Genomic DNA, 24,724 nt, shown 5'->3' on the forward strand with positions numbered 1-24,724 from the left:
GTGTTTGTAAATAGGATCACAAGTCCGCATCTTGTACAGCAATTAACCACTAAGAAGAATATATGTAGTGTATTATTTGTTGAAACTGTATTTCCGATTTGATTTGAAACTGTCTCATTGCTATCTGTTTATCAATAAAACTTTGGAAAAAAAAACCACACAAAAAAATGCTTAAGTACTCCAAAGATGAATTTATATCTTATATAGGAACCATTTATGTTGGTTATCAGGCCTTAAGATTCACATATTCTTATTCCTTTCTATGTAACTACTTCCTTCCATTTTACATTCATTGAGCTTTTGGTAAGCAGTATTGAAGTATAAGATAGAGAAATAGATGCATAAAGAACATAACAGAAGAAAGGTGATGGTTGACTAAAACCCATGTTTTGGAAACTATTTTAATCAAAAAGAACTTAGCTAAACTAATCCAGAAATGATATAAAATTATCATTGTATTCTGTTACTGGTGATAATGATTTTTCCCTGTGATATTTGAGAAACATCCTAAGATTCAAGTGCTCAACATATAACTTATATCCTGAGATTTCAGAAGTTTTTCCAAGAGTCATAACATTTTAACGCATCTAAAAATGTCCATTTATGTATCCATAGGAAATCAAAGTAGAAAAAAATGAAAACATTTTGTCTCTTGCCGTGGAGGGAACATGACTTGAGCTTTCAAGAAGGGTTCTGTCACAGTCACAGGCATTTTAAATTATATATTGACCATTGTAATACAGGTATTGCTCATTCTGGGGCTGTCATCACAAATGCTCATTTCCCCTATGGAGAACTCAAGCTGTATAAATACTGTTTGTGCTAGGAATGGGCCCTTGAGTGCCACAACCCAGGCCTTGCTCAGACTTGTGTTTCCTTCTTAACAAGTGTTTTCCTCCTCATTGAAATAATTATATTACCTAATAGGCCACACATGTGATGTTATTTTCTTATGTTAGAAAGTGGGAAAATTCATCCTGTGCCTAAAAAAACAAAAAGATGTTCTTTTCTTTTTAGACTTAGTTTCTAGGAAAATTCCATCCTTCCTACATGTACTTTCCTCTTAAAAATCATCTCTTTGCCTTAGAATTCTATTGCAGAACTTTGAGATGAGGAAAGATGATTTAATTCTCTTGGTCTTGGACAAATAATTGAGAAAACTACATGATAATTTGAATGGAGAAAACTATAAAAATAAATATGAACTTTAACAAGGAATTGGCTCATAAGCAAAGAAAACTACAAAAGATGTGGGAGTAACAGATGAAAAGAACACAGAGAGAATTCTTTCCTTGGGCTTAAAAACAGATCTTATAAGAAAAGCGACATAGTCAGTGCCCTCTAGCAAAGAAATTGCTGTAGTACTCTACCAGGGAAACTTGCTGGAATTCTCTGTGCTACTTCAGAAAAATATACTCTGCATAGTACCAGAGAAATCTGGTCACAGGGAGGTATCTCACCACAGGTAATGTAGTATAAAACCGTCTGAGGTTTGGGACACTGACACGGAATGATTGCTACAAATTCAAAGCCATCCTGAACTGCATAGCAAGGCCCTATCTCAAAAAATATTTAATTAAATTAAACAAAGCCATCTGAGAGTAGGATACTAGAAGCTTTGGAGTACTAGGTGCTGCTGATCACCATGTACTACTGGAATTGCATGCCTGAAAAGTTGCCGACACTGCAGGAACCTAGTGCTGAGGCAGGTGTGTGAGCTGCTGGAACTAGCCCCTGGGAAGCTGGGTGCTGCACTATAGGAGCCTGCCAAGTGAGCATGCTGAGCACACTAGCACACTTAAACCAGGAGGAAATGCCCCTTCATCCTGAAATATCTCACTGGCACCTTCTACTGACAAAGCTTAACACCATGTGCCACCTGGCAAAGGAAAACTAAAGGGCTTGGGATCTTGTTCAAAGAGCAGGCAAGGTTGAATTTGGAGCAAGGAGGCAACAAATTGATAACTGATAAACTGACTCAACTCAAGCAATATGATAGTTGTTAGGTGAGAGTAACTGTCTTAATAGTGTTCTCTTGTCGCAGTAGCTAATGTTCTAGTGATCTATAATTTTCTAATAATTTAGGGATTAAAGGATTGAAATAGTTACCCCTTATCTCTTGGTGTCTTTTATCACCATTTCCACATCCAATGTAATGCCATCCCTGAGAAAAAAATATAAGATATGGTTTCAGCTTACCTGTGTTCTGCATCTGCCTTCACTGTGCCAGTTAGGTTGGGGAAAACACCTGATGAATATCTAAACAAGACCAGATTGCGGTAGGGGCAGCAGGGTGCAGAGATTAAGAATATAGGCTTTGAAGGCAGATTTATATTAACATCCTAGCCCCGCTACTTTATATTATGTGATCTTAGACAAAGCGCTAAATTATTTATTTTTTTAAATTTCTTAATTAATTTTATTGAGAAACAAATAGCAGTAAGACAGTTTCAAAACAGGGTAGTAGGACAGTTACAATAATTAATATATTGCATATTGTTGAAAGTAGCTGTATATCTATCCTATTCATAGTACAAGATGCAGACATGATATCCTGTCCAAACACTATTAGTACAAATCTTTCTTCTCATTGAATTAAGAAAAAGTAGCTGTATATCTATCCTAACTCTTTTGTATGTACAAATTATATATATTTCACTGCAAAATGGTCCTTCATTTATATCACCTTTTTTGTTTAATTTTGTCAGAGATGAGTATTCCATTTCCATTTAAATATTGTAGGTGCGTGCATTCAGCAAAGTAATCCAATATATCTCCATCTCTTCAACTGTTAGTGGAGATAGTCATACCTGAAATTCAAGAGAGTTGTATTAGGCATAAGTACTCTACAAAATACTGGGTGTGGTGGCATGCACCTGTAATCCCAGCTCTTGGGAGGCTGTAAACAGGCAGATCACTACAAGTCAGACCTGGTAGTAAGACCCTGAACACCCTGTAGAATCTTCCCTAAGATACAGGAAAAAAAAGTACTCTACAAAACACAGCACCTAGGGCTGAAAGAAAACTGGCTTCAAATCTCAGCCCGATCTTTTATTAATTATAAAATCTGTGGACCAGTTACTTAAAATTCTGAGACTCAGTTTTCCCCTTCATAAAAATGAAATCATAATAATACCTTATAGGTTTTTTGTAAGGATAAAATGCATTTAAAATATTTAATATTTAATGAGACCACAGGTGGTACTTAGTGATAGCTATATGTAGAGATGTGACCATCAGTCATTATGCTATGTACTTTATACCTGTTTATGTACTACCTTATTTCCATTGTCTTGTGGTACTGAAATTAGCTTTTGGTACAGGGTGCTACTAATCACAATGCACTATGGGAGTTGTGTGTTTGAAAAATTACAAGCCCTGTAGGAACCTGGTACCCATTCTAGCCTCCCTACCCTAGTGCTTCTGCAAAACATAAACAGTATTATAGAACAACTGATTGTCCTGCTGCTCCCATGAGCACACCTGGCCACCAACCAGATACTCCCCTCAGCCTAGAGGCCCTCTTGAAATTGAGGGCTCAGCTCTTTATTCTGGTTTATGACAAAAGGTCTCCATCTCCTAGAATAGAATTAGTTTCCTTTCTAATTATTCAAATTCTTCTTTGAAGCTGGTCACATACCAAGGGAAGAAAGTGAATTCACAGACCTTTAAATCATCATAAAATCCAAGTCTTATTCTACTTCTAGTCATTAGAAAGAGACACTAAGGAAAAGGGAAATGAAACTAGATCTTGTTGAAAAGAGCATGTTTTTCTAGTGTCAGCATGATATGCCCCTGGCAGAGTGCAGACCAAGTAAAATATCCAACTTTCACCTTTACAGGACAAACTTCAAGTGTTACACAAGCAGTCACTTATTTGTATATAAATTTGGTTGGTCTATTGCATAAGTGAAGTCCTGGATAAAATATAACCTTCATGTTTGAAGCTGATGTATTTTGTTTTCTTGTATAAATATTTGGTCTTTTTTGTAAGTAAAATCCCAAGTGAGAAATCTTAACCTTCATATTTGAAGCTAATGTGACCTTAGCAACAGGGAGGAATAGGCATGAAAACTGAAGAACCCTGTAACTATCTGGCCTCTTCCCCAAGGGACACATGTCAGATCTCTTCTGTGTTATTATGTACCCTTTAAGCTTATATTCAGTTTGCAGCCCATAAGCATCAGTCCTACTCCTAAGAGCCTCTGCTTTACATGGAAATCTCATGGAAAATGAGCTTTGCTTTGTTGGAAATTTCTTTATATAGCAGTGATGAGAGTAAAAGGGTTGTTTGGGGGATATTTTCTTGGAACTCAGAGATAAAGACAGTGGGTCCTCTGCCTCTGAGCTACTCTGTGCCCTGCCATTTGCAACACCGGTGTTCACTCCAGTTTCTTTTGTCTGTCCAGTTGCAACCTCAGAAGTATCCTGGGCAGTAAGATATATATGATGCTCCTGAGTTTCTTTAAAACATACACATGTGAGAATTCTTACTTTTCATTTGATGTTATTAATAAGCAAGAATTTCATATTTGACTTGCCAATCTTATGATAAATAAATACTTCATGGTCATATTGGACTTTAAAAGGCCCCAAATATGACACTTTATTTTCATTGTTTCTAATGATTTGAAGAGAGAGCTCTATGTTATTTATATTTTGCCTCTGTTATTTTTGCTTTCTCCGTCCAATAAGTCGGTGAAGATAAGAACTTGATCTCTCCTTCTCAGCCACCCCTTAATTCATTGAGTACATGGGGGTGGAAAAACTATAGATGTTGGCATCTGTTTTTCTTTTGAGGCTCAAAACCAACTGGGAGACAATTTTTAATAGTAATTACTTTAAAGGAAAAAAACATGTTTAACAGATAACAAGTGATTATAGTTCATCCCCTGGAAAGACAATAAGAAGGTTATGTTAATATTTCAGTAGGAAAGGGTTTTGCATTTGGATTTAATACAAGGAATAACTTCCATCACAAAGGTTTCCTTGAATGTTAATAGAGATTTCTTAAGGAAACTACAGCTGTGGGTAGAAGTAGCAGCTTTTTTTTTAGTACATGTTCAAGTGAAAATTAAGTTCCCTTCCTGCAAGTTGATATTCATGCAGTGTGCACTGTATGACTGTATCAATGTAACAATGCAAAAAAATAAAAAAAATCTGTACTGGTTGGCAAGTAGGCATGACCAGGAGCTCCTTAAATAATCTCCAACAAAGTAAAGCCATTTCCTCATGGAATTTTCTTATGAAGCAGGCCACATTGATCTTCCTAGCATCTCCCAGGCTACTCCAGTTTACAAAACTGGATTGCCTTATGGCATAACAAAAGGTGTCTTATAGACTCTGATCTAGCAGTAAGGTTCATTGTCCAATTACAGTTCCCATTGAAATATTGTTATTTCAATATGCATTCCTGATTCATCTGATACTACCCATATGACTTGTGGGCTTTTATATAAGGCCATTATGAGAAGACTCCTTACAGTTTCTTGTTCTTATATGTGCTAATGTCAGTTAGTGAAAGAATAAATTAAAATGGAAAATGTGAGGCAGATTAACCTGAGGACAAATTTTAAAAGTGTAATAGAAGCATTTCTCCTTAAAAAGAGGGTGAGCTCTAATTAATGTTGGGCATTACAATACCATCAGCAGACTGAAGGAGATAAAAGTTGATATCACTATACTTGCTATTTGTTCATCCAATATGCCATATCATGGGGGGTATTTAATAGTATATTACATGCCATCCCTGACCTCAGTGTTTTTTATAATTCAGCAGAGAACTATCACAGGTACTGGTTAACTATTCATGTAAGGTAAAATGCTAATAGCCATTTAGAGGATGACATTAATGCTAAGTATCTCTTGGAGAAATATAAAGTCAGCCTATTAAGTGCAAGAGAACCTCCAGACTAGGAAATGTTCAGTTCATAGGAAACAAATAAGAGGATCATTTAGACAAAGCCAATAATACTGACTCTGCAACATGAATATTCAGTGCTACAGACTCTGACTATTAAAAGCATATTAAAATAAAATGATGAAAAATAGACCATCACAGGTTTCCTTCTGCTCCTATGATAGAAATAAATTGGATAATGTTGATTCCCTTATCCTCTATGAATTATATTTGCTAATAGAATATAAATACCATTGGTAAAGAAAGAAGGGCAGAGATGAATCATTATAATAAATGTTCAGATAAAGAGGATGAGATTTAGAAGGCTACATTATCATATTGCCTGAATAAAACTAACCAGTATTTCCTCCTGCAAACAATCTTAGGCCTTTGTTTACAATATGCATATTTAAGTGCAGTGATTGGGACACTGATTCCTCCTGGATAGTGCTGTAGTTGGCATTACTGTGACAGGCTTTGTGGAAACCCTGAAGAATTATCCTGTTGAGGTTTCCTCAAGTACCTCAGAGAGGATGCATGTTTCTTGGTTCATTCATATCTATTTGGCTTTTTCTTTGTGAATAGCAGCCTTCTGCCCCATACTTCCTACCACCAGCTGGAATGGGAAAGGAAATGAAGACGGTTGTCATGTCTTGTACCATCCCCAATCCATTCACCTTCCACTCTCACCTGGGGATCTGTGTTACTTACTAAGTGACTTCCCAGTGTGAAAAGCTTATATAGTTCAAAGATATCTGTGAGTGGTAGAGAAAGGCTTCTGTAGGTATGAATCTTCAGATTTGTCTTAATCTTTTGCCTCATTTATTAAATCACTTCTCAAAGGATACCTAGTATGTACCAAGTGTAGCCACTTACACTTAATTCCTAGAAGTTCCTGTTGTTTCACATGGTTTTACCAGTTCACTGGTGGCCTGAGATGTATCAACTTCAGTTTTCTCCTCTGATGAGCTTAAGTGGAATTTAATAATCCCTACCAAATTGCCTTATGATTCTGTCATATGAATAAAGGCTACAGACTTCAGGTTAGATTGTAAACATCAAATTAATTTTTACTGCAAAGGTCAGACTGCTCTCCTGGCATTCTGTTGTGCTTGAAGGTTAGTCATTGCATACTTGACCAAAACCTTCCTATCTGAGCTGTATTCTAAATAGATTGAAAAGGGCCGGGGAGATAGCTCAGTAGAATAGGTGCTTGCCTGGCAAGTGCAAGGTCCTGAGTTCAATCCCCGGTACCACAAAAAAATAAAAAGATAAACATTGAAAAATATAACCAGATTGGAAACCAGATATTTAGAGATAAAGGCTGTATACTGTGACCCTCTGGAAAGAGCAAGCAGCTTCAGTGATTCCATATTGTGGATACAATACATCATCATCTCTGGGAGATGATTGGCATTAAGCTCAGTACCTCTTGCTCTCAAAACAAATGTCTGTTCATCTTTTCCACCTAGCTGCTCATGTCAAAGTAAAGAAATATTTCTTCCCATTGACTGCTAAACTTGCTTTTCTGAGAAGTGCTGCCTCTGAAAAAGCAAGATGTATTGGTGAAGTTTGGCTGAAAAAGACATAATCAGATTTGGGTAATGACAGATACCTCCATCCTTGTTCCCTTTAACCTTCACCTGTCTTTCTAATTTATCACAAGCTCTCTCTTCCTAGCTTACCTCCTTTGGCCAGCACTGTCATGAATCCATGTACTCCTGTTGGACATAACTAATAGAATCATCAGTTCAAATTCTACAGGAAACATTCATGTAATAATTTCCCATTTATCCACCATGAAAAATCCAAAGATAGACTTTGAGGCTACAAAGTAGTATCTAGGCTATTGTCAAAACTACAATACCTCTTAGCTCTAAGAGCCCTGGTCACAAACAGACTTCTTATATGACAACTCTTTTGGGTGTAATTGTGGTCTATTTCAAATGCCCTGAAAAGAAATAGCAATGGTCACTTTTCTGTTTGAAAGAATAGGTTCTATACAGAGAAAGCAGCCAGCTTCAATTATGAATTTACAATAAGTAATTTACAAGTAGATCTTAGGAAGCTCTTTTTTCTGTTGCTTGTTGTAATGTTTCGCCTTACCCTGAGAAAATTATACTGCTGACCCCACTTTGTACAGAAAACTGTGTGTTCAGGGGTTGAGTCCTCCACAGGGGTTGAGTTCTCCCCTAAGTCCCTCTAGCCGGCAGTGTCTCCAATTCAAGGCAAGGTGAGGTGTGTAGTCCAAGGTTGTGGAGTAAAAGGAAGTGAAACTCCAAGTGACTCAATAACATATCATCTGGGATACCAATTAATGCCATCAAAGTCAGTGAAATGGATCCAAAATGCTTTTGTGAGAAAAGTTTAATCCTACCCTGTAAGTGGGATAGTACTCTATCTGGGTAAGTGCATAAATCCAACATCTTAATTTCTCAAATTAAATGGCAGCTTGGTCACTTTTTATGTCCAATAGCTAAAACATGTGGCTTTGTCTTCATCCCAGACTATCTGCCTTCCATGTGCTCAACAGAGTGGTTCTCTGGCTGTTAGATGTATTTCCCAACCAGGTAGACTTGCCTAAGATGTGCTGTCCACAAGGAAAAGACTGTTATTGGAGTTTGTTTCAGAAATGTTATGATTATACTCAGATGGTTGCAGAACCTGCCACTTGGTTCCTTTTAACCCCATATATCCCTCAAATTTCATATCATGTTCTTCCCTGTTTATATCTTTTGGCTACTCCATTGTGAGTTCATTTATTACTGATGGAAATGTCTAATATGTTAGTCAATTTAAATTCTAGGAACATTCACAAGGAAATTATCCCACATCCTGTCTTTTATGTTCTCTCATTCTTTTCCTCTAGTAGGATGACTAGGCTTATCACGTTACACTTACACTTCTTTGGAGTCTTGTTTGGTCTTTACTTTGTGTAGAAATTTGTCTAGCCCCACCTCCAACTAATTATAAGCTCTCTGAGGGAAAAGCTGTAGTCTCCTGCTTCTCACATATCTCTGTCAGCCACTAACAAAAACCACGGTAGGAGTTTAATAAGTACTTTACTGTACTTTGCAGAAATAAAAATGTTCTCTGTGGCTCAGTGCTGTGAGCTACATTCAGATTTCCAAAATGCAGTAGTTTAAGGAATATATGCTTTTCACTATTGGCTTGTAAGGCACCTAAAAACTCTGATCTATTGCATTCCATAGATGCTGCCCTTCTGGAAAGAACAGCCCAAAAGCCTTTGCCTTTATCTTAGCTCCTTTTATAACTCAAAATCTGTTATGCCTTGGTAGTGCCACCCCTGCTCGTTTTCACTTAACCTCTCTGCACCTCCCTGTTTTCCTCAGAAGTCCCATCAGTATAGATCTGTTTTCCAGGAATGTTTTGAGGGCACAGTGCTGATAAGAAAACATTGTATGAGAGAATATTGATGACAGTTTTTTGTAGCCACAAAGGAAAGGGCACTCAGCAGTAATTGGCGGACATATTTGCCCACCCAACCACCCATTATTGTTAGTACTCAGATTGATTCTAATGCATCATAATAGTACTGTTTATAATACACATCTGTGGGAATGTTGTCAGATGGTGATTGTTAGTAATAACAAGTTGTTTGAACATATTCTAAACATAGTTATACACATTTCTTTGTTTCTCTTCGTTCCTTTGCTTGCAAGTTTAATTTTTAGCCTTTGCCTATCCTATTTTATCCTTTTACACTGTATATTATTGCTTGTATTCCTTTTTTTAAAAGAAACTTATTTTCTCAATGAACAGCTAGAACATAGGAGACTGATTTGGAAAAACAGTTTAAGTAGCCAAGTTCAATTTAAGAATGTTGGTAGATTTTATCACACAGTTTTATTTAATGGACCTCATTCTGGCTGTATTGCATTTCTTTTTCTAATGCATTTGTATAAACGACCTTGTCTCTCCCATTAACCACTTTAGTTGTTGTTAACTCATTCTTGAGCATTTGTTGCCATAGCTATAACTATCCCTCAGCTGAAGACTCTATGCTGGCCCCTGCAGAGTCTATGTGGGGTTGACCTGTTTGTTCCAGGCATCAGATATTAGGCAGAAGGCAGGAGCCTAACAATATCAGAGATCAAACACACTGTACTGTGTGTTTAAGCCCTGTCATTTTTTTAAAGCAGCAGATGGGCATGTGGTTGTCTTGCCTCAAGACTGGAAAATATAAGGGTCACAAAAAATACTGTGCCACAATGCCAAGGAACTAGGAGCTAGGCTAAGCAGGCAGCAACTTTTCATCACCAACAAATTGGGGGGATGCTGCAACAGGCTCAAAACCCCAAAAAACAGCTATAACTAGAAGATTCCTTGGTGAGTTGGTAATTTCTTAAAGGTTCTGAATACTAGCAATAAAGCAACCCACCATAACATCACCGCAGGAATTAAACAGAAAAGAAATGAGAGGTCATTTGAACAAGATGCAAGCCCACACATCCAGTTCACCACAGGTAAGGCCAAAGGGCAATGAACTGTGAAAAATCCAAAAGTCACCCACCTGTCCTCCCTGAAGTGGCAACACCAAAGCAATTGAATAAGACTCTTGAAAAAATCAGATCAGAAATATTTACTCAGATAACTGCAGAGGTGATAGCCACAATGAAAACCATGCTTAGTCACTATAGAGCAGGTACAAACAAACAAAAAATAGAGGAGCTTAAGAAAATTATGGAAGCCATGAATGCTCACCATAGGAAGAAATGGAAGCCATAGGCAGATTCAAGGAAAATATACCTACAAAAATAAAAAATTTCTTTAAAAGTATCCACAGAAAATTAAGCCAGTATGAAGACAGGCTTGCAGAAAGCAATCATTAAAAGGAAGATATTTAAAAATAGCAAGGTACCACGTGAAATCAATATAGCAGCTACTAGATGAAAAAAAGAATATCTTCAGAATTATTGGGACCAGTCTGATAGCTCAGCAGACTAAATCACCTGCTCAGGCAGAGTGCAGCAGCCGGGGTTTGGTCACTGGCATGTGGTGCCAGCCCTGCCCCTGGGGTGCCCTGAGATGGAGATTGTGACTGGGCATGGTGGTGTGTGCCTGTAATCCCAGCACTTGAGAAGCTGTAAACAGGAGAATCACTACCAGTCCAATCTATGTAGTAAGACCCTGAACACCCTGTAGACCCTGCCCTAAATACAGAAAAAAAAATCATTGGAGTCAGTGAAAAAACAGGACATATAACAAACGCTATTAAAACAAAAAACCTTTTTCACAAACATCATAGCATAAAACTTCCCTGGTACACATAAAGAATTTGATATACAGCTAAGTGAGTCATCTGGAACTCCCATAAGCCATGATCAAAAAAATCTACAGCCAGGCATGTCATAGTCAAGATTGCAGGAGTTAAACACAAAAATAGAATATTGAAAGCTGTTATGGAGGAGAAACAAAAACTCCATGCACCCCAACAGAAAGAGTCCACCAGGCAAGACAAATACAGAGGGTGGCCAAAAAACCAAAAATGAATCAGAGCCAACAACCAGAAAAAAACAGGACAAAGATAAAACAGTATGTAACCATCAATGTTAATCATCTCAGTTCACCAATCAAAAGAAACAGAATGGCAAAATCGATCAAGAAGCAAGATACAATATGCTGCATACAAAAACACATTTAATTCAAAAAGTAATTCAGAGACTGAAAGGCAAAGGAAGATATAAATGAAGAACCATTTTGTAGTGGATATGTGTGTGTGTGTGTGTGTGTGTGTGTGTGTGTGTGTGTGTATATACACACACACACACAAAATAGGTTATGCTGAGGTGTAAAAGGCTCAAGTCAACAACTTCTGACATTGCCAGTCCTATGGATAACCCACTACTATTATGGACTACTGGACTATATTGGATTATTTTGCTGAATTCACATACCTACAATATTTAAATGGCAGTGGAATACCCATCTCTGACAAAACTAAACAAAAAAGGGGTACAAATGAAGGACCAATTTGTATCTGTATATACAAAATAGGAGAGATACACAGCTATTTTCTCTTAATTCAATGAGAAGAAAGATTTGTACTAATAGTGTTTGTACAGGGTATCATTTCTGCATCTTGTACTATGAATAGCCACTACAAAGACAACAATATGCAATGTCCTACTAATCGGTTTTGAAACTGTCTCATTGCTATTTGTTTCTCAATAAAATTAATAAAAAATAAAATAAATAACAAAATTGTTAGGATAGATATACAGCTACTTTCTCTTAGTTCAATGAGAAGAAAGATTTGTACTAGTAGTGTTTAGACAAGATATCATGTCTACATCTTGTATTCTGAGTAACTACTATGAAGACAGCAATATGCAATGTATTAATTACTGTAACTGTCCTGTTTTGAAACTGTCTCATTGCTATTTCTTTCTCAATAAAATTAATTAAAAGAACAATAAAATGGATCAGATATGAAAAAAATGATAGAAAACAGTACTCCATGAGATAGGAACCTGATAAAAAGAGGAGTAGCTATTTTATTTGTAGACAAAGTAGTTTTGAAGCCAAGACTAATTAGTAGAGATGAAGTGTACTACATAACGGTTAAGGGATGAATCCAAGAGGAAGAAGTAACAATTGTGGATATATATATATGCAACAAATACCAGTGCATCCAACTACATAAAACATTTTTTTTTATTTAGGACAGAATCTACAGGATCTCACTACGTAGATTGGACTCATAGTGATTCTCCTGTTTTCAGCCTCCCAAGTGCTGGGATTGTAGGTGTGCAACCACCACACCCAGTCTCCTTCATCTTCTCAGCATGTCCTGGGGGCAGGGCCAGCACTGCAGGCTGGGGATCCAACACCAGTCACTATGCTCTGCCTAAAAAGGCGCTTTAGTCTGCTGAGCTGTTGGGCCAGCCCAAAACTTGAGGACTTGTTTTTTCTTTTTTGGCTGGCTCAGGATGCCTTAAGGGCAGGCCAGGTGCCGCAGGTGGAGTTGCAGATTGAACCGTGGTCTCCTGCGCCTGATGGGGTTTGCCCAAGCAGGTGCTTTAAACAATTGAGCTAACCCACGAGCCCCCTATAAAACAAATATTAATGGGCATAAAAACTAATATGACTACTAATAAAAGTATACTGGGGGATCTCAATACTCCACTATCACAAAAGGTAGATCAACTAGACAACAAGACAAAAATGAAGTATTAGAACTGAACCAAACTTTTCAACAAATGGATTTAGTAGATGTCTATATAGTGTTGCACCACGCAACATCAGAATACACATTTTTCTCAGCTACATATGGATATTCTCTAAGATAGACCATATACTAATGCATAAAACATGCTAAGTGCAGAGGAATTTAAATTATCTCATGCATACTGTCGGAGCAAACAATGCAATTTGCATGAATTTCATGCAATGAAATTTGAAGTCAATGACAAAAAACCACAAGAACTTCATAAACACATGGAATAGCACCCTCCTGAACAACCAGCCAGTGAGTCATAGATGAAATAAAAGAAGTAATGAGACAGTTTCTACAATTAAATGATAACAACAACACAACATACCAGAACTTATAGGACACAATCAAAGAAGTCCTAAGAGAGAAATTTATAGCAGTGAATACCCATTTCAAGGAAACAGACCAATTGCAAATAAACGACTTATTTGTGAATCTCAAACTTTTAGAAAAAGAACAGCATACTAAGTCAAAAGCTCACAAGTGAGCAAATTACAAAGATCACAGCAGAAAGTAATGGGTTATAGACTAAAAAAATACAAAGAATCAATAGATTGAAGAGTTGGTTGTTTGAAACATTAAATAAAATCAACAAACCCTTATCCAGCCTTATAAAAATGGCATATAAAAGACTCAAATCCATGCAGTTAGGAATGAAAAGGGCAAAATCACAAAAGACTGTAGAGAAATCCAGAAGGCCATCTATACTTACTTTTAAAAATTGTATTGTAATAAAATGAAAAATGAAGAGTGAATGGATTCCTACATTCATATACATTACTAAAGATGAATCAAGAAGATATAAAAATCCTAAATAAACATTTATCAGATACAGATGTAATTAAAAACCTACTGACAAAGAAAAGCCCAGTCCCTGATGCTTCACTTCTGAATTCAATAAGAAATTTAGCAAAGCTCTAACACGCTACTTTTCAAACTCTTCAATCCAATTGAAAGGGAAGCAGTACTCTCAAATTCATTCTTGGAAGCGAGCATTACTCTGATACCAAAACCTGAGAAGAAACCAACTAAGAAAGAGAACTACAAACCACTCTCCATAATGTACATAGATGTAAAAACAAATAACAACTTCTCAATAAAATACTGCTAAACAATGCAGCAAATCATGAAAAATATTATACACCACAACCAAATGGGATTCTTCCCAGGGATGTAGGGATGGTTCAACTTAGGTAAGTCAATAAATGTAGCACAACATATTAACAGAGCCAAGGATAAAAAATCATATTATCATCTCAATAGATGCAGAAAAAGACATTTAACAAGTGCAGCACCCATTCATAATAAAAACTACAGAAAATTGGAGTAGACAGTCTTTATCTCAAACTGATAAAAGCCATCTATGACAAACTAACAGCCAATATCATACTAAATGAACAAAAACTGAAATTTTTTTTTATCTCTAAATTCAGTTACAAGGCAAGGATGTCCACTGTTTCCACTGTTAGTCATCATAGTCTTAGAAACTTTAGCCAGAACAATTAGAAAAGAGAAAGAGAAAGAATAAGAATAGGAAAGGAAGAAATTACCATGCCATTTGCAGATAATATGATGACATGATGACATGCCATGGGGTCTACATAGAAGACTCCAAAAACATGAGCATTACAGGAAGTATTGGGGATCCAACTCAGGACCTTGGGCTGGCCAGGCAGGAGCTTTTGCTAGTGAGTTGTATTCCGGGCCCATTTTCTTATTTGTAAGAGCTCTTTTCACATTACGTATAAAATAAACTTACTGAGAACATTAAAAAAAAACTTTTAAATTTAATAGGCAAATTCCATAGCAGATTTTGAACCAACACTCAAAAATCAATAGCTTTCCTGTACACAAATAACAAACTCTTTGAGAGAGAAATTAGGGAAACAACAGCTTTCACAATAGCATCCAAAAAATGAAATACCGAGGAATCAGTCTGATGAAGGGTGTAATAGACCTCTACACTGAAAGCTACAGTACTGTGAAAAAGGAGATTGAAGCAGGTATCAGAAAGTGGAAAGCCATCCTTTTCTCTTGAGTAGGAAGACCCAATATAGCGAAAATAGACATACTTCCAAATCTGCTGTACAAATTTAATGCAATTCCAATCAAAATTCCAATAGCATATCTCACTGAATTACAGAAAATAACCCTAAAAATCATTTGGAAACAGAAGAAAGCTAGCAAAGGCAAACCTGGGCAACAAAGGCAAGGCAGAGGGCATCACAGTTCCTGACTTGAAATTATACTGTAAAGCTATCGTGATGAACAACAGCATGATACTGGGGGGAAAAAAGCATGATTTGTATGGCGGGAATGCTTTTTGTGACTTTCAACTGCCAAAAGACCACACTACTATTCTTATCTCTCATAGAAGCTGGAAGTTCACTGTCAGAAAGAAGGTGAGGCAACACCAAAAACAGCATGATACTTGGAAATGATCAGTTTCAAGTGTTGATCAGTGAAACAAATTACAAAATGCAGAAACAACTCCAGACATACTCAGCTACTTTATCTTTGACAAAGGTGCCAAACACATTCACTGGACAAAGGATAGCCTCTTTTGTAAAGTGCTGGAAAAACTGGCTGTGAACATGCCAAAGATTAAAATTGGACCTATATCTTTCACCATGCATTAACCTAAATTTGATATGGATCACAGATGTAAATATTAAAACAGAAATATTAAATCTGCTGGAAGATAGAATAGGTAAAACTCTTGAAGGCATGGGTGTAGGCAAAGACTTTATGAATAAAACCCCAATCACATAGGAAGTATCACAAAGAATCAACAAATGGGATCTAATCTTCTTAAAATACTGTAGTACAGCAAGAAAAACCTTCAGCAGAGTGAAGAGACAACTCAACATACTTAAAAGTTATACTAATTTCTCTTAGTTCATTGAGAAGAAGGTTTGTGCTAATATTGTTTGGACAATAAGATGCTGATTTCTTATATTCTGAGTAACTAAAGATAATACATGATGCATTAACCATTGTTATGCACCTGTTACCTTGTTTTGATTTTTTTTTCTTTAAAATACAGCATAGAAAAGCCAAGAAATCCCCCAAAAAAAGCTATTGGGGAAAAATGACTAGGAAACATGTGTGAGAACATGACCTGCACCTTCCCTCTGTCACCCCCTATGGGCACAGAAGCAGGTAGCCTAAGTCCTTATTCAAAGTGTGATCAATATTTCCCCTGTGTTGTTTGAATCTCTTCCTTCAATACCTAGGGCAGGTGCAAGTTATCATTTGCAGCTTGTGTTTTTTCACAGGAATAATTGCCAGTGGTTTTATGGAGCAGCTCTTTTGTGTGCTTTTGTTCATTTACAGATTTGATTACATTGTTTGAAGAATGGAAATATGGCTTCCTACTACTGCTTACTCTCATTTTCACAGATCTTCAGGGAGAGACCCTTTTTAAAAACCAAAATACAGGGCCAGGGAGATAGCTCAGTGGACTGAGTGCTTGCCTGGCAAGTTCAAGGTCCTGAGTTCGATCCCAGGCACCACCAAAAAGAAAGAAAAAAGAAAAGAAAAGAAACCAAAATAGAAATGACATCCATATAATTATGTTAATATCACATGGGTAAAAGTTGGGCCCCTTGGAAGGTTCTTAAGGCATGAATTGATTAGGTGGTGAACACACCTATCATTCATTTGTATTTGAATAACTGCCGAACCATTCTATGAAAAGTTATTACAAAGAAAAAAATATTCTATGCCTGTAATGTGTGACTACTTTGTGTTCTGGAGTCCATCCCTGACATTGACCAGAGCCAACACAAGTCCCACACATGCAGATCAGACAGGTACAGTGGAATTCATTGAAGATGTCTGAAAGTGTAAAGTGTTCAGGTAGGAGTACAATGTGGAAAAGAAATTTTAATTTTGTCTGTGCTGTCAGCTTTGCCAGAAAGCTGGCAAAGATAAATCTATAGATTAGCTCCAGAGTAGAAAATTCATAACAATTTAGTCCTTTACCTTGACTTTAATAGAATTGATATTATGTCAGCAACAGCAGAACAGCAATGTCATTAACAACTAAAGTTACCACCAACAAATAACATAGTCTTCTGACTAAACTTCTGCAGTACCCATGAGAAGCAATACTCACACATTTATCTCCTGCTCTCCAGCCCACTGCCAGATCTATATCCCCATATCACCTCTAAAGCTCTAAGTGGACAAATTAAGGCCCAGTAGGGATTCACTAAAAACAAAAGGGAAGTATCCATGTCAAAAAAGAATTACTGTCTTCATATGGAGAGTCACTGCTAAATGATGTATTTGTCACTCAAGTTTCTTCCAAGACTATAAACTATTCTTTTAGCTGAGGAGATTGTTAAGAAAGGGAGAGGGAGAAGGGTGAGAGAAAGCAGTAGAGAAAGCTGTTACCAACTAGAGAATCTTTTAGAAATTAAGATAGACTTTCTGAGAGACACTATCAACATAAGCAGTAGATCTGTGAAGATAAGGAACAATTAACATGAAACTCAGAATAATGTTTATCTTTGAGGGAAATGCTGTGAATTAGAGAGGGATGGATGTTGGATTCCAAACGTAGTTATATTCTTTTTCTTAAACTGTATGTTGGGCATATGATTTTTATTACATTCTTTTATACTTCAGACATTTATAAATTCCTCTTTATAACCAATCAACATTCAATTTAAAAAATAACAAAAATAGTGTGAGTTAGTTGAAAATAGAATCTAAAACACAGAAATAGGTTTTCATATTTAGGGAAAAATGCTATGCTTGAAAACTGGGTTTGTTTGACTTTTTTAAAAAAGCCGTAGCTGCTTTGCTCTACCAGTGTCTCCCAGTGACACACCAGTTATTTTCTGAAGAAGTTGTGATTTGTATGGAGGGAATGCTTTCCCAGAATCTTCCTGGAGTCTTTTCGGCTGTTTCAGCTGCCTTGGCCTTTGCCTCACCTCCTTTCTGACAGTGAACTTCCAGCTTCTATGAGAGATAAGAACAGTGGTGTGGTCTTTTGGCAGTTGGAAGTTAAATACTTGAAATATAGCCATGGGGTAATGGATTGTTAGCCAAGGATTTATTATCTTTATGTTTTGGGTCTCTTTTTCTTTGGTGTTGGGGAGGATGCAATAAATGGGTGGGCTTGTGTATTTATTTTCATCATTAGTTGTTTTCTTGCTAGCCAATCCAGACGCACTCTTAAACACAGGCTGTCAGGAATTACAGCTTTTCTTCCATGTGGAAATAAGTGGATAAGCAAATACTCCCAACCTGATTTTCTTTCCAATTCATTATTTACAGGAAATTCACCCTTTATAATCATTTCCAAATCAAATTTGCTCTACTAGTCACAGTAAAGTTTGCTCTGGAAATCATCACCAAACTAAATTGCTTTTATTTTTAACAGCTTTTGTCCCCTTTATATTAATGATGATTTTTAAATACACTAATGAATTAAAAGTGGCATAACTAGTGGCCTACAGATTGACTCAGGAAGAAAATTTAAGTTACAGCAGAAATGGATAAAAGAAAAGAAAGTCAATAATTCATATGTCTTTGCTATATGGACAGTTATTACTGAATTAAAATATTCAGAACAGCTATTGAATTAAATGAGTTAAACTACATCATATATAAGTTAGCTTCCAGGAAAGATGCACTACGAATACCATCCCAGAATCACAAATGGCCAAGCAAATTTACTTGAACATGGACTATTTCTAGATTAGGCTAAGGCAGTAGGTGCCCTGTGCCTCTTTTACATAGGTCATAGCCCTAGCCACAAGATCCATCTGTCCTATTGAAGAGCTAGCGATGGAGCAAGTCTTCTGCCTACCCTGTTGTTTCCCAACCTTGTCATAATCAAAATGTGATACTAGGTAGTTCTGGCTTTCCACCACCACAGATGGGAGGACCAGGAACAATAGCATATGTACAAATGTCATCCACGTTTTGGGGGGAAAAATGAATCTTGGCAGCATGTCTAGTAAGTTTGGGATACACATACTGGAGGATGAGGTTAACACTGGAAAAATATTTTAAGGATTTTATTAGCAGTATTCCTTTTTCAAAAATACCATCAATCAGATGAGAGAAATATGTTAGTCCTATTGTTGTTTCTGGCTCTGTTCTTGGTAAACAGATTGTTAAAGAAAAGCTATCTTAGACTGGCAAGATAGCCCAGTAGACTAAGTACCTCCTTTGGCAAACTCAGGGACCAGGGTTCGATCCCCGGTCCCGCATACTGCACCAGCCCCACCCTCGGGGTGCACTGAGCTGGCAAAAGAGTCCAGTTGTGGTGGTGCATGCCTGTAATCCCAGCACTAGGGAGGCTGAAAACAGGAGGATCACTACGAGTCTGAGTCCGAGCTGCATAGTGAGACCCTGTACCAAATACATAAAAAAAGGAAAAGCTATCTTTTATTCTTGTTGTGGTGGTGGTAGTTGTGATGGTTGATGTTGTTGTAATATCCCTGTTGTTATTGTTATTATTATCATCATCATTATGGTGGGTTTTTTTCCATTGTGGTGTTTTGAGACATGGTCTCACTGTGTAATTCTGGCTGGCCTTGAACTCAGTTATATAATCCAGGCTGGTCTCAAACTCGTAGTGATACTCCTATCTTAGCCTGCCAAAAGCTGAGATTACAGGCATGCTCCACCGCAACCCTCTTAGATTCCACCTACTATTAATGGATGATTCATAAACCGTTATTTTCATATGCTTTTTAACAAATAAATTAAGAAATCTGCTCTTTCCTCAACCCAGTGATCCCTATTTTTTATCAGCATCAGAGGGAAAGTTCATAATTGTTGCTATATCCTAATCACTAGTATTCTATTACCACTTGCTGAGATAAGCACTGCAGTTGAACCTTTTTACATATTTGTAAAGAAATATGACCCTTTTACATATTTCCTCCCTTATTCCTTAATACAGCCCCATAACCTATGGGCTATAGTTATTCTCATTTTTCAAAAGTGGAATTGATGTATAGAAACATTAGGTCTCATAGCAAGTTTTACACAGATAATGTGTAGCCTAATATTAGAACTCATGTCTAATCAAATCTAATCCAAATACCTTGATCCTTAACTACTGTTTTAGCCCCTTTTTTTTTTCTTCATTCAGGGTCATACCCCATTAAAGGTTGGGAATTCATTGTTCTTAGTCTAGCCATATACACATGTTGATAGTTGGTGGGAGTAAGGGTGGTATATAAAAACCAAAATTAATGATTTTGAAACATGAAAGGTGTTGCAAGTAATGGGAAGCTTTGTATAATAAAAGCTATTGTTTTCTAATTGATTATTAAATTAGGGAATGGTTTAGAAAGTTTACATAGGTGGCCTGAGGAGGAAAAGAAGCTCAAAAGGCCCAGGCTGCTAGCCCAACACAAAGCCATTAGTCACTGCCTCCTGCTGCTGTATGTGTATATATAGCACTGACCTTAATATTTGAGGATGGCCCTGCTGAGGCAGCTAGTTCTCAAGCCAAAGTTCCCATTATCAGTAGGGTTTAACACTTGACTTGTTTATAGTTGTCATGGCTAGGATCCCACCACCTGACATAGAACATGGCCTTGTAGCTAATCGTTAGTAATGCAATTCAACAATATAGTATAAAAGCCCACCCTCTCGAAGCCCAGTGAAGTGGAGAATACAGAACACCCCCAGTTCTTCAGCATTCTACATTTAGGAGAGAAGAATGATAAGGAAACTGATAGGGAAAATATTCTCCAATCACACACATCCCCTGCAAAAAAAAAAAGTCCAGACTAAGCACAAATATAACATTGTTCTGTACCTTTTTAAGATGTCCATAGTACCATAATAAATGGCCTATCTTTCAAAACTCAGTCTAATTTCATCTTACCCAGATTAACATGATTTCCTCTACACACTTTTCCCTTCACCATCCCCTCTCATCCTAGCAGATTAATTCCTTCCTCTTTCTTTGCATCTCTGCTTAGCCATTGTGAAACTAGACAGTCAGTGTGTGTTTTTAGGTCTATCATGAGTCTTAGGAGACACTCAAGGGGCAAGGAAACGTGTTTTTCACCACATATTATATTGAATTTAACAAATTTGTTAATGTAACATTCTTTAGTTTTCCATAGTCTTATAATAACTTCACTTGAAGACTCAAGTACAACTAGCTAGTATGGCCACCTGTGTTATTTTTACAGCAGTCTTGTGAAGGGGATAATTTCATTCTTATTTATAGATGAAGAAACCAAAGTTCTGTATTAGTCAAATTTCTAATGGATGTAAGTGTTCCCAGGGCACTTGTTCAACAGGCATATTTCCTAGTGCCAGCCAGATGAGAACCTCAGCAGTGGACACTGGCAGATGGTCTATTTAGCAAGCACTCCGAGTGATTCTGATGCACATGGTCGGAACACACTTTGAGAAACACTGTGCCTGGCATACAGCAAATAAGTGGTAGATCCAGAGTTTAGTCTAGCCCTCCTAATTTCAGATCTAGTTCATGCTATATTTATCTTTGTTACACTCAGTCTCCTGTGGGAAGGAAGTAAGCCAAAACATGTTTGAAAGATTTTCAGCAACAAGATCTAAACAAAATGGGTTATGGATTAACCCTAGAACTAATTATTTTTCCTCCAAGAGAACTTGCCAGACTTCCAACGGCATAGCAGCGGGGTGGCCAAGTCACCTCTTAATGCAGTTTACCTCTGAAAAGCTTAGAGCACAGAGCTTTACAAACTGCATTTATATTTCCTTCCTCGTCCTTTCTCACTCCAGACCATCACCACAAGTAGCCATACCATTACCATAATGAGCATGCTCAGTACATGAAATGCAATTAGTTGATTTGTTAAATATTAAAATTTCCCATTGAAAACCAGTAGCTGCAACACCTGAGTTCCCAACAGTAATATTCATGTGTCTCAAAACCTAAAGAAAGAACTTAATAGGCAGTGCAGATGTTAGAGCAGCCGAGATAGATAGCATTTTGAGGTTCATTTATGCTTTTTAGTGTTTTGTTATTTAAATATTACATGAAGAAATATGTAATAAATGTCATGATACCATCCTAAAGATGAAAGGCCACAGTTACCCATTCATGCTAAACACAGAAACATTACTTCTCTAGTATCTTAAAAACCCAAGAAGCTAAGAGGCAGGCTGTTAATGGACTACAGTCCAAAACAGCCCAGGAGAGCCCACTTCTACTCTTGCTGCTGAAAAATTCCCCAAGCTTCCCACAGTGCAGTTTTGTATAGTTACATGGTACCCTGATGGACACCTTGATGGATCTCTGGATCTAACCTCAACCTATTCACAGCCTCACACTCACCTAGTAACAGTGAAGTGACTAGGAGTATCTCTAAGATTCTTCAGTCCATGCACCCCACTGTGAAGTAGAAAAGGAGATGCCTGGCTCTAGCTCAGAAGTATGTAAGAAGAGATGCTCACAGAGTAGCTGAATGGGTTCTTCTTTAGCTAAAAAAAAAAGGAGGGGAAAATGAAGGAAATGGGGATAAAATCAAGAAAACGTTCTTGCTCTGTGTCAGTGTTCTTAGTGATGATATATAGCTCATTGGTTAAAACTGTGGGCCCTGGAGCCATACTTACTGAAGTTGACTTCCAATTCTTGCATCAGTTGTATCTGTGGAAGCATGGGCAACTTCTAACTTCCTCGTATTTGATTTTCCTTATCCTTAAAATTGGTATGATGATAAACATTACATTTCTCATTGTGTTATTATAAAGGTTAAATTATACAATACATGTAAAGTGCTCAGCACATAAATATTTAATTAATATTAGGAATCAGCATCATTATCATTATCTTAAGTACATAAAAGATAGATATTATCTCCAACTACAGATGAATGAACAGGTTAAAAACTTTATGGAACTCTCCTGAAATCACATAACTGCTAAACAGTAAAGCTAAGATTTAAATTTTTAAATCTGGCTCCAAAGTCGGTATTCCTTCCCCTATAACTTGTTGCCTCTGTAAATGTAAGGTATGTGTTATAAATTCCTGGAAGAGACAGATACTTGCCAAAACCTGTTATCTTCTTCCTTACTATACCACAACCTCATCCCCACTGCAACTGCCATCTGAAGTGCTGGTTTGAATACCTAGATTCTTATAGATCTAAAGAAAAACTTGGAATATGCAGGGAACTGTCTCTAGGTCTCTGGCTAGAACAATGAATTTTCCAGGACAGGATTTAGTTTGTGAAAGCCTCTTCTATTTATTTAAAGTTCTTATTTACGTACCTTGAGAATAAAGCCACTGTCTCCCATATACCATCTTGCCACACTCACAATCCCTGAGAGAATGAGTATGTACTATATAGGTTAGAGTCAAGACCCTTCCCTCACCTTCTATCCCTTCTCTTCCTTTCCTTTTCTTTTTCTTCACAAGGAAGTATAAGTTGTGGTATCCTAATTCCCTTGAATGGCTTATTAATCCAGCCTGGATAACAGTCATGAAGAAGTAAAGCCTCTACTCATATTTTATCATTATCTATCTCAAGATGTTTGGAAGTGTTGTCTTAAAAGATCACCAGAAAAAAAAAAAGATCACCTGTCAGTTTTTTTCATCCTGTATAACCATGATACAAGCTTCTGGTAACATGTCAAAGAAGAAGGAGGGAGGCTTCAGTGTATAATCATTCGCAAACAATCATAGTTTGTTAATTTTCAACCAAAATGAACAAGGCCTCAAAATAATACCTGCAGTGTATAATGTATTGCTTCATGAACAATAAATACCAGACAGGAGTTAAAACCTTGAGCCCTGGGCTCAGTGCAGACACACATTATGATTTATTCTGCTATTTCCTTTTCCTTAGCCAGAGAACAGAATATGCAGTGTTAATCAGTATCAGGACACCCAACCCTGCCTTTTACAATAAATGTTTTTTTGAGTGTTTACTAATATGCACAGCCCTGTACATATGGCAGTAAATTTTTCCCGTGTGTTCTGTGCAAGCATTTTCTACAATCTTTTTATTTGTCATCATGTTTTCTTAGTTCCATTACCAAGATCACTCTAAACAGCACCTCACCAGCCTTCCACAGCATCTAAATTCTCCATCACAAGGAGCTTAGAAGTAACCATGCTAAAAACTTTAATGAATTTCTAGCTGGAGTAGGACTTATCAGATTAGTCTTAGTAGCACAGCACCATATAAGAATAGGGCATAAATTGTGTATGTGAACACTGGAATTGACTGACCATGTGACACATGGGAAGGAGTTGTGAAGGAGACAGAGGTATAAGGTACTCACAGGTAAGAAGACACAAGAATTGCAATAGTAGAGAAAGGTTTCTCTACTGCAGCACTACAGACATTTAGGGCATGATAACTTTCTTACAGGGGTCTTTCCTGTGCATCATAGGATGGTTAGCAACATCCCTGGTCTTTATCCACTAAACATCAGTAGCAATTCCTTTCCCCTCCCCCCATGTGTGGCAACCAAAAATGTTTCCAAATATTGCCAACTCAATTCAGAGGTGACCTAATCCAAGTGTTAAGAACCAGTGCTACAGAAGACATGGAGAGGACCCATCCATATAATGAGCTCTATACCTGTTCCATCTCCAACATTCTATA

General features: G+C 37.1%; 1 protein-coding gene across 4 annotated transcripts in view; it reads left to right on the forward strand.

Moving 5' to 3' along the window:
* Enox2 (ecto-NOX disulfide-thiol exchanger 2) overlaps positions 1-24,724 on the forward strand; it is a 499,315-nt gene that overhangs the window by 348,554 nt on the left and 126,037 nt on the right. The window lies entirely within an intron of this gene.

This window comes from Octodon degus, unplaced genomic scaffold (genome assembly GCF_000260255.1).
Source record: "Octodon degus isolate 3935 unplaced genomic scaffold, OctDeg1.0 scaffold00063, whole genome shotgun sequence".
NCBI lineage: Eukaryota > Metazoa > Chordata > Mammalia > Rodentia > Octodontidae > Octodon > Octodon degus.